Source organism: Odocoileus virginianus, chromosome 5 (assembly GCF_023699985.2).
Source record: "Odocoileus virginianus isolate 20LAN1187 ecotype Illinois chromosome 5, Ovbor_1.2, whole genome shotgun sequence".
Taxonomy (NCBI): domain Eukaryota; kingdom Metazoa; phylum Chordata; class Mammalia; order Artiodactyla; family Cervidae; genus Odocoileus; species Odocoileus virginianus.
Window position 1 is genome coordinate 80,516,365 of NC_069678.1, and position 10,870 is coordinate 80,527,234.

General features: G+C 43.3%; 1 non-coding gene across 1 annotated transcript; it reads right to left on the reverse strand.

Annotated features, from left to right (window-relative positions):
* Positions 1-10,209: 10,209 nt before the first annotated feature.
* On the reverse strand, positions 10,210-10,316 carry LOC139035317 (U6 spliceosomal RNA). Its single transcript, XR_011487987.1, has one exon. It is a non-coding gene; the product is annotated as a U6 spliceosomal RNA (small nuclear RNA).
* Between the last annotated feature and the right edge of the window lie 554 nt (positions 10,317-10,870).

Genomic DNA, 10,870 nt, shown 5'->3' on the forward strand with positions numbered 1-10,870 from the left:
AAGGGCTGTTGAGGAGTTTTCAGCAGAGGCAGGAGGAGATAGATTCCTAATGGGGCAATGTGGGGTCAAGGAGACCTGTGAGGAGGAAGGTAATGGCTTGAACTATGCAGCATCTGTGGGGTGGGAAGAAGTGGATGGATTTGAGAGAGGGAGGAGGGACAGGACTTGGTGACAGATTGAATGAGAGGCATATCTTGATTTCTTTTTTCCTTTTTGGCATGTGGGAATGTGGGATCTTAGTTCCCTGACCACGGATCAAACCCATGCCCCCTGCGTTGGAAGCATGGAGTCTTAACCCCTGGACTACCAGGGAAATCTTCATATCTTGATTTCTAACTTGGGTCCCCAGGGTGCTGCTGTTCTCTGAGACAGAGATCAAGGGATCAGAAAGAGGAACATATTTGAGGGGACTCTGAGTTCAGCTTTCAACATGCCTTTGACCTCTGAACAGACCCTCAATAATTGAGGTCCTGTTGTCCCACCCGGCAATTACTCTGTCCATAAGATGGGAGGGGTATCACCAGCACTACTGGCTGGCTGTTCCTTGGCTAGAACTGGGGAGAGATCTGGGTGCAGAGGCTGGATTGGGGGTGCTGCTAACCAGTGGAGCAGCAGACCTGGGAGCATTCCTTTGTGGTTCTTGACTGCTCAGCAGTTTCTTTGGGCACAATCATGTTATAGGAATGTGAGGACTGAGTTGTCAAATGGTTCCCATAGAGAGTCCCTGGAGGGAGGCAGTGGGCTTCCCAAGTGGCCCTAGTGGTAAAGAACCTGTCTGCCAATGCAGGAGACATAAGAGATGTGGGTTCAATCCCTGGGAAGATCCTCTGGAGGAGGGCATGGCAACCCACTCCAGTATTCTTGCCTAGAGAATCCCTAGGACAGAGGAGCCTGGTGGGCTAAATTCCATAGGGTCGCAAAGAGTTGGACATGACTGAAGTGATTTAGCACCCATGCACGGAGGGCGCCAGTGCTCTGTGCTGTGGAGATTACTGTGTCCATTTTGTAGCTCAGGAAGCTGAGGCTCAGGAACTGTGAGTCAGAGTTTGGAAGTGAACAAAGTTCTGTGTGATGTCTTCTCACAATTCCAGCTGCCACATCGTCAGTGGTGACATTAGATCTAAGAGGATAAGGGAAAGCACCACAGCCATGGCTCCTTGAAGGAGAAATGCAGTCTAGATGGGGTTCTGGGGACTCAGGAAGGAGGCAGGGAAACTTCCTGGAGGTGGTACAATATGTGAGGTCATAGAAGCCTAATCTTGTCTGTCTTTCCAGCCAGTGGTCATTGGCGATCAGCCACTGCCTGCGGTGAGGGAGACCTTGTCATCTGAGGGGGCTTTAGGCAGAATGTGTCCACAGAGCCCCAAAACTGGCAGGCTGGAATTCCTTCAGGCATTTCAGGCCTGAAATGGAGGTACTTCTACCTCGATCTCTGGCATCAGTCAGTCTGAGCATCCTTTCTGCACTGGTACTTCACTGGCAGCTGGAATCCTAGTTAGCCTGTTCATTTTCATGTTAGGTTTCAGCACAAGTTTCTGTTCTGTTCCCAGGTTTTGTTTTACTTAAAAAAAATCATGTGACAAAGTGATGAATTCTTTCTAAGGGAGGACTGACAATTACAAAAAAACCTGATTTTTCTGTGAACAGTTGGGGAGAATTTTTAAGATACACACAAAAAAATGTTGCTAACCTTCGTCTGTCACTTATCAAGTTTTTTTTTTTTTTCTCCAGGTGTCCAAATAACTTGCCATGGTAAGGGATGGCCAAATTTAGGAGCTGAGAAGGGGTAGTTTAAAAAAAAAAGTTTAAATAATATTTGGTCATTGTAGAAAATACAAGCAAATAAAAAGGGAAAAATTTTAAAAAAAGAAAAATATCAAGCATCCATCAGGAGAGAAATACCACTAAGATTTTAAAGTATTTCCTTTTTTCCATTTCTGGGCATATGTAGTTTTCTTTTACATAGTTAATATACTGCATAGACAATTTTATGTCTTGCTTTCTTATTCAATAAAATTGTAGGAACTATCTCATGATTTAAAACCATTAAAAAAATCTTAAATGACTGCATAATCTTCTAGTATATGGAGTTACCATATATATATTTTTTACCACTCCCCCATCCTTAGACGCAGAAGACAATGGCAAACCACTCTAGTACTCTTGCCTGGGAAATCCCATGGACTGAGGAGCCTGGTAGGCTACAGTCCATGGGGTTGCACAGAGTCGGACATGACTGAGCGACTTCACTTTCACTTTCACTTTCAGGCATTGGAGAAGGAAATGGCAACCCACTCCAGTGTTCTTGCCTGGAGAATTCCAGGGATGGGGGAGCCTGGTGGGCTGCCATCAATGGGGTCGCACAGAGTTGGACACGACTGACATGACTTAGCAGCAGCATCCTTAGACATACAGGCCTTTTCTTTCTTTCTTTCCTTCCCTTCTTCTTTCTTTCCTAAAATATTTATTAATTTTTTATTGTCTTTTTGCTATGGCAGGTCTTTGCTTCAGCACACAAGATCGTCCACTGCAGCCTGCAGGCTTCTGTCTAGTCGAGTCATGAGGGCTTAGTTGCCCCACGGCATGTGGGATCCTAGTTCCCTGACCAGGGATCAAACTCATGTCCCCTTCAATGAAAGGTGGATTCTTAACCACTGGACCATCAGAGAAATCCCTCTTTCTTTCTTTTTTATTATAATAATGCTGTGATGAAAATCTTTGTACATATATCTTTATCTGTATTTTGGGTTATTTTCTTATAGCTTTTTCCTCAATCAGGAAAGCTAAATGACACAACCAGAGGCTCCATGACAGTCCCAAGGCACCATCAAAAGACCAAAAAGTGGAAGTGGCCCAGTTCCTGGAAATCTCCACTCCTCCAAGATGCTTCCTAATGCCCACTTGACTTCACACTCCAGGATGTCTGGCTCTAGGTGAGTGATCACACCATTGTGGTTATCTGGGTCATGAAGACCTATTCTGTACAGTTCTTCCGTGCATTCTTGCCACCTCTTCTTAATATCTTCTGTTTCCCTTAGGTCCATACCACTTCTGTCCTTAATTGTGCCCATCTTTGTATGAAATGTTCCCTTGGTAGCTCTAATTTTCTTGAAGAGATCTCTAGTCTTTCCCATTCTATTTTCCTCTATTTCTTTGCATTGATCACTGAGGGAGGCTTTCTCATCTCTTCGTGCTATCCTTTGGAACTCTGCATTCAAATGGGTATATCTTTCTTTTTCTCCTTTGCCTTTAGCTTCTCTTCTTTTCTCAGCTATTTGTAAGACCATCTAGAGCCAGACATCCTGGAGTGCGAAGTCAAGTGGGCCTTAGGAAGCAACACTACGAACAAAGCTAGTGGAGGTGATGGAATTCCCGATAAGCTATTTCAAATGCTAAAGGATGATGCTGTGAAAGTGCTACACTCAATATGCCAGCAAATTTGGAAAACTCAGCAGTGGCCACAGGACTGGAAAAGGTCAGTTTTCTTTCCAATCCCTAAGAAAGGCAATGCCAAAGAATGTTCAATCTTCTGTGCAATTTCACTCATCTCACACGCTATTAAAGTAATGCTCAAAATTCTCCAAGCCAGGCTTCAACAGTATGTGAACCATGAAATTCCAGATGCTCAAACTGGATTTAGAAATGGCAGAGGAACCAGAGATCAAACTGCCAACATCCATTGGATCATCAAAAAAGCACGAGAATTCCAGAAAAACATCTACTTCTGCTTTATTGACTATGCCAAAGCCTTTAACTGTGTGGATCACAACAAACTATGGAAAATTCTTAAAAAGATGGGAAAACCAGACCACTTTACCTGCCTCCTGAGTAATCTGTATGCAAGTCAGGAAGCAACAGTTAGAACTGGACATGGAAAAACAGACTGGTTCCAAATTGGGAAAAGAGTACGTCAGGGCTGTATATTGTCACCCTGCTTATTTAACTTATATGCAGAGTACATCATGTGAAATGCTGGACTGGATGAAGCACAAGCTAGAATCAAGATCGCTGGGAGGAATATCAATAACCTCAGATATGCAGATGACACTGCCCTTATGGCAGAAAGTGAAGAGGAACTAAAGAGCCTCTTGATGAAAGTGAAAGAGGAGAGTAAAATAGTTGGCTTAAAGTTCAACATTCAGAAAACTAAGATCATGGCATCTGGTCCCATCACTTCATGGGAAATAGATGAGAAAACAGTGAAAACAGTGTCAGACTTTATTTTGGGGGACTCCAAAATCACTGTAGATGGTGACTGCGGCTATGAAATTAAAAGACGCTTGCTCATTGGAAGAAAAGCTATGACAAATCTAGGCAGCATATTAAAAAGCAGAGACATTACTTTGCCAACAAAGGTCCGTCTAGTCAAGGCTATGGTTTCTCCAGTAGTCATGCATGGTTGTGAGAGCTGGACTATAAAGAAAACTGAGCACTGAAGAACTGATGCTTTTGAACTGTGGTGCTGGAGAAGACTCTTGAGAGTCCCTTGGACTGCAAGGGGTTCAAACCAGTCAATGCAAAAGGAAATTAGTCCTGAATATTCATTGGAAGGACTGATGCTAAAGCTGAAACTCCAATACTTTGGCCACTTGATTCGAAGAACTGACTCATTAGAAAATACCCTGATGCTGGGAAGGATTGAAGGTGGGAGGAGAAGGGGATGACAGAGGATGAGATGGTTGGGTGGCATCACCAACTCAATGGACATGAGTTTGAGCAAGATCCGGGAGCTGATGATGGACAGGGAAGCCTAGCATGCCTCAGTCCATGGGGTCGCAAAGAGTCAGACATGACTTAGTGACTGAACTCAACTGAACTCCCCAAGATAGTTGGAATAATTCTCCCACTCATTAGTCTATGAAATTCAGTTCAGTTCAGTTCAGTCACTCAGTCATGTCCGACTCCTAGCGACCCCATGGACTGCTGCCTACCAGGCTCCTCCGTCCATGGGATTTTCCAGGCAAGAGTACTGGAGTGGGTTGCCATTGCCTTCTCCATGAGTCCCAGCACATGGGTTCAAGTCCTAGTCTGAGGTAAACGGTTTTAATTCTTTTAAAGGTTGTGCCCTGTCCCCTTTCCCTCCTGTTTCAATGTGATTCAAATGAGCCATCTCCACCTCTGAATTCCGGGGCTGGGCATTGAGACCCTGGCATGGTCAGTCATCACAGGAATTGGTTTAGTGATGGGCATTTCATCCAAATGGAGCAATGAGAGCCTTTCACTGGAACAACTGGGAGGCAGAGGCCATCTCTCCTGTTAGGGAGTTGGGAAAAGAGTGAAGTTAAAGAATGAAGGCCTGGAACTGACTGGTGGCTTTTGCAATCAAGGGGAGAGTCCATGTAAGACAGAAGCCAACACTAGTTAAGTGGTGCCAAGAAATGGGGAAGATATACTGAAGACTTTGAGCACTTGGATTCAGCTACCTTACTTTACATGAGGCAATGAATCCACCCCTCCCCACTTTAAAGCCAATTTGAACTAGTTCTCTGTTATATGCAATTGAAAAAGTCATATGGTTTTGCATGGTGTTCAGAAAAAAGTCCCAAATTGTTACAGAATCATAGATTCTGAAATCTGAAGAATCTTTACAGTGTTCATTCATGTTCTATAATATAAATCTCCAAGTATTTGAATCAGGCCTTTGCTTGGGTAATTCCAAGGATGGGTACTCACTACCTACAGAGGTAGTCTTCCATTGAGATGGTAGATAGATGTGTTCCCTGTGGGAAGATGCTCCAAGATAAGATAATGGCAGGAGCAGGGAGGACCTGAGATAAAAGATAAAGGAGCAATTCAGTGTTGTGGAGCATTTTCTTCTAGTTACAATAAAGAAAAAAAGTAAAAGAAAAAAAATTCAGTAAGAAGAAGAACAACAAAAAAAGAGACCACATATTTCTCATTCCTGAGGTCAAGAAGACTTTCCTGACTACACATGCACAGAATGACTCCTCAGGGGCCTAAAAGGGAGGGGGCACCACCCCATAGTAGGTGATGCCACTTAGACCTCTGTGCTAGAATCCATCTTGGCTAAGAGATACATGTACACACAGGAGAGGACACTGAGTTATATACCAAATACAGACTCAGATCCAGGCAAAGCAAGTTGACTGGCCAGAGGAAATACAGAAGTAATGCCTCATATAAGTGATTTAAACTACCACAAAGGCATGACTCTCTATCTGAACCCACCCACATCTGTCTCAGTTCAGTTCAGTCACTCAGTCGTGTTTGACACTTTGCGACCCCATGGACTGCAGCACACCAGGCTTCCCTATCCATCACCAACTCCTGGAGCTTGCTCAAATTCATGTCCATTGAGCTGGTGATGCCATCCAACCATCTCATCCTCTGTCATCCCCTTCTCCTCCCACCTTCAATCTTTCCCAGCATCAGGGTCTTTTCTAATGAGTTGGTTCTTCACATCAGGTGGCCAAAGTATTGGAGCTTCAGCTTTAGCATCAGTCCTTCCAATGAATATTCAGAACTAATTTCCTTTTGGATTGACTGGTTTGATCCGCTTGCAGTCCAAGGGACTCTCAAGAGTCTTCTCCAACACCACAGTTCAAAAGCATCAATTCTTCAGTGCTCAGTTTTCTTTATAGTCCAGCTCTCACAACCATGCATGACTACTGGAGAAACTATAGCCTTGACTAGACGGACCTTTGTTGGCAAAGTAATGTCTCTGCTTTTTAATATGCTGTCTAGGTTGGTCATAGCTTTATCTTCCAAGGAGCAAGTATCTTTTAATTTCATGGCTGCAGTCATCATCTGCAGTGATTTTGGAGCCCCCCAAAATAAAGTCTGTCATTGTTTCTGCTGTTTCCCCATCTACTTGCCATGAAGTGATGGGACCAGATGCCATGATCTTAGTTTTCTGAATGTTGAGTTTTAAGCCAGTTTTTTCACTCTCTTCTTTCACTTTCATCAAGAGGCTCTTTAGTTCTTCTTCACTTTCTGCCATAAGGGTAGTGTCATCTGCATATCTGGTGACACATATCTATGCACACGTAACTTTTCCCCCAATAAGGCCTTTATTTGTGTCACTACTACTTTTCTCTTTGCTGAAATTTATTTATGCAAAGCAGACAAGCCAAGATCTTGTCATTGACCCTCATGATCTAGAGATAGGGTTCAGTGCTCTCACTGCTGGGGCCTGACTTCAGTCTCTGACTGGGAAACTTCAAGCCACTGTAGGCTGAGGCCACCAAAGATCACCATCACTGGGGAGTCAAAATAAAAGGGAAGTTTTTTTTCTCATGAATTGGAAGAACTAAATTTCTCCCTATGACTGAAACTAAAACAAAAGATGAGAAAACTCTAATCAGATGACCCAAGACAACTTTTGAAAGAATGGCATATCCTGAGGACACAAGATAAACCGATTAGAATCAGATGGGTCCAAGATGGCAGACTGGTCAACTTCGACTAGACCTTGATCCTCAATCAGCAAGCTAAATGACACACCCAGAGGCACCATGACAATTCCAAAGAAAGAAGTAAAAGAAAGTGTTAGTAGTTCAATCATGTCCAACTCTGCATGCGGCCCTATGGACTGTACCCTGCCAGGCTCCTCTGTCCATGGGGTTCTCCAGGCAAGAATACTGGAGAGGGTTGCCAGTCCCTTCTCCAGGGGATTTTCCCAACTCACGGATCGAACCCAGGTCTCCTGCATTGCATACAGTTTCTTTATCTTCTGAGCCACGAGGGAAGTCCATGACAGTTCCAAGGCACCATCAAAAGATCAAAAAGTTGGTGGTGGCCCAATTCCTGGAAATTTCCACCCCTTCCCCAAAATAGTTGAAATAATCCTCCCACTCACTAGCCTATGAAATTACCCAGCCCATAAAAACTAACCACGCTACATTTGGGGGCTGTCACCCTCACTCTGTGATGGCCCACACTCTGTGGAATGTGTTTCTTTCTGAATATATCTACTTTTGCTTATCACTTTGTCTCTCACTGAACTTTTTCTGTGATGAGACATCAAGAACCTGAACTTCCTGAACTTCTGTGTTCAGAACCTGAACACAGTCCTGAAACTAGGTCTGTGATCTCTGTTGGAGGACTGTAGGTTTTGTTCAAGTCCCAAGCAAGGTTTTGGCCTAGTTCGAGTCCCAGCATGTGGGTTCAAGTTCCAATCTAAGGTAAATGGTTTCACAAGTATTTTGGCCAAATCCATGGCTTTAGATAGCAAGAGATTAGGGACTTCCTTGATGGCCAAGTGGTTAAGAATTTGCCTGCCAATGAAGGGGTCACTGATTTGATCCCTGGTCCAGGAACTAAGACCCCATAAGCTGTAAGGCAAGTAAGCCCATGGGCCATGACTACTGAGCCAGTGTGCCCTAGAGCCCATGCTCTGCAACAAGAGAGCCCACTGTAACAAAAAGCCTGTGCACCACAAGGGGAGAGTACCCCCCAGTCACTGCAGCTGGAGAGTAGGCCACATGCAGCAATGAAGAGCCCATGTGCCATAACAAAGACCCAGCACAGTCAAAAGAAAAAAGTAAAGAAGAGGTTAGAGACAGCTGAGGTTGGGGGCAGGAAGGAGCTTAAATGATTTGAATAAGATAAGGGCATTTTGTTTTGTTTGTTTTTTGCTTTCGAGAATTTGAGGGGGCCAGAAAGAGAAGGCTGGAGAGAAAGGAAAGTCAAATAATATGACATAGTACCAGAAAGGCTTTTAAGAACAATAATTTCTAATACTAAATTTCAAAGGTCTTCTGCAGTTGTGCTAAGTTCTCTCTGTCCCATGAATCTTCAGTAAAGTTTGGTAACAAAGCATTGGAGCAAGCGATTGTTTTTGATGACAAAGGACTGAGGACCAGGTGCAGGACAAGGATAACACACAGGGGATGTGAGGCAATCCATAAGCTAAATTCAGATAGTGGAAGCAGGAATGCAGAGACAGAGGTTATTACGGCAATGTAATTGCCCTGGGGATTTCCAATAATCTTTGGGAATGTTTCTGGGAATTTTGGGGAATGAGGGTTTGACTAATATTATCTGGGTTTTGTTTGTTTGTTTGTTCTGTTTTTTTGGCTATGCTAATTGGCTGTGGAATTTTAGTTCCCTGACCAGGGATTGAACCTGGACCCTCAGCAATGAAAGCATGGGGTCCTAATCACTGGACGGCCAGGGAATTCCCTTATTTGGTTCTTAAGAGGCAGAGAGGACTCCAGCTAACAACAAAACTGTACTCATATTAAGATGAAATCAGCCTCCTTAATGCTTCCTCTGTGATCAAAGGCATTTGTCTTTGAGGGCCATAAAGACCAAGGCTATTTCCTTTGCCTCATAAGACTATAATTTTGTCATCTGGCTTTGGATTCAGAACTGGATTTGAATCTGGGCTTTGCCCCTGACAAGGGGCTTTGCCCCGACCAGTGTGACGGTGAAATTTATAATCTAGTGGGGAGAGATTGAAAATATCCAAATAAATAAAATATGTAGGGACTTCCCTGGTTAAGATTCCATACTTCCACTGCAGGGGGGCATAGTTCCCATCCCTGGTTAAGGAACTAAGATCCCACATGCCTCAGGGAGTGGCCAATAAGACAAAATAAAATAAAATATGTAATATGAAGGATAGAAACAAGTGATATGGTGCTAAAGCAAGTGAGAGGGAGATGAAATGCCAGGGGGTTAGTTATTTGCCACTTTTTATATGGTGGAGACAGGAAGCCTAATAATGTGATATTTGATAAAAGACCTATAAGAAGGGAGGCAGCAAGCCCTGTCTATACTTGGGGGAAGAATGTTTCAGCTGAGAGTAGAACAAGTATAAAGGCTCTGAGGTGGTAGTATGTAAGGTGTGTGTTTGGGTTTTTTTTTTTTAATTTTTTTTTTTTAATTGAAGGATAATTGCTTTACAAAATTTTGTTGTTTTCTATCAAACCTCAACATGAATCAGCCATAGGTATGCATATATCCTCTCCCTTTTGAACCTCCCTCCCATCTCTCTACCCATCCCACCCCTCTAGGTTGGGACAGAGTCCCTGTTTAAGTTTCTTGAGCCATACAACGAATTCCCGTTGGCTATCTATTCTACACATGGTAATGTAAGTTTCCATGTTACTCTTCCCATACATCTCACCCTCTCCTCCCCTCTCCCCATGTCCTTAAGTGTATTCTCTGTTTCTCCATTGCTGCCCTCTAAATAAATTCTCAGTACCATTTTTCTAGATTCCATACATATGTGTTAGAATACAAAAAAATATGGAATGCTTCAGGGATTTGCATGTCATCCTTGCACAGGGGCCATGCGAATCTTCTCTGTATCATTCCAATTTTAGGATATGTGCTTCCGAAGTGAGCTCTGTAAGGAGTGTTTATAGACCAACAAGGAGGTTGGTGGCTGAAAAAATGAATTTGCCCTCCCAGAGCCTCAATTTTTCATCTAACTAACTTAGATGAGAATAGTACCTATAAAACAGAGTGGATATGATGAGTAAATGTGATGGGTAGCACAAGGTCCAGGGCTTTTAAGTTGTTGTCATTAAGACAGTTACGCCTTTGACCTTGTTGACCATTCTTTTTTGATAGTGATTAGTGGTTCTCCCTCTATCCCAGTTCTTTTCCTCTGATTCATGCTCTCATTAGCCTATAATCTGTCTGTGGCAGTTTGTGCATCAATAACTAATGATTACCAGCACTTACTGTATGCTGCATGCTAGATGATAAGATTTTCTTAAGATGCCTACTGTCCCATGGGGGAGAGTACATCTGTATGTTAACAGCAGTCATAAAAAGCAGAGCAGGCCCTAGAGAACAACTAGCAAAGTGCTCTGGGAATTCAAGGGTGAGCTATGGAAAGCTTCATGGAGGAGGTAGCATTTGGGCTGACTTTTGTCTCATTTATGTATTTTGTATT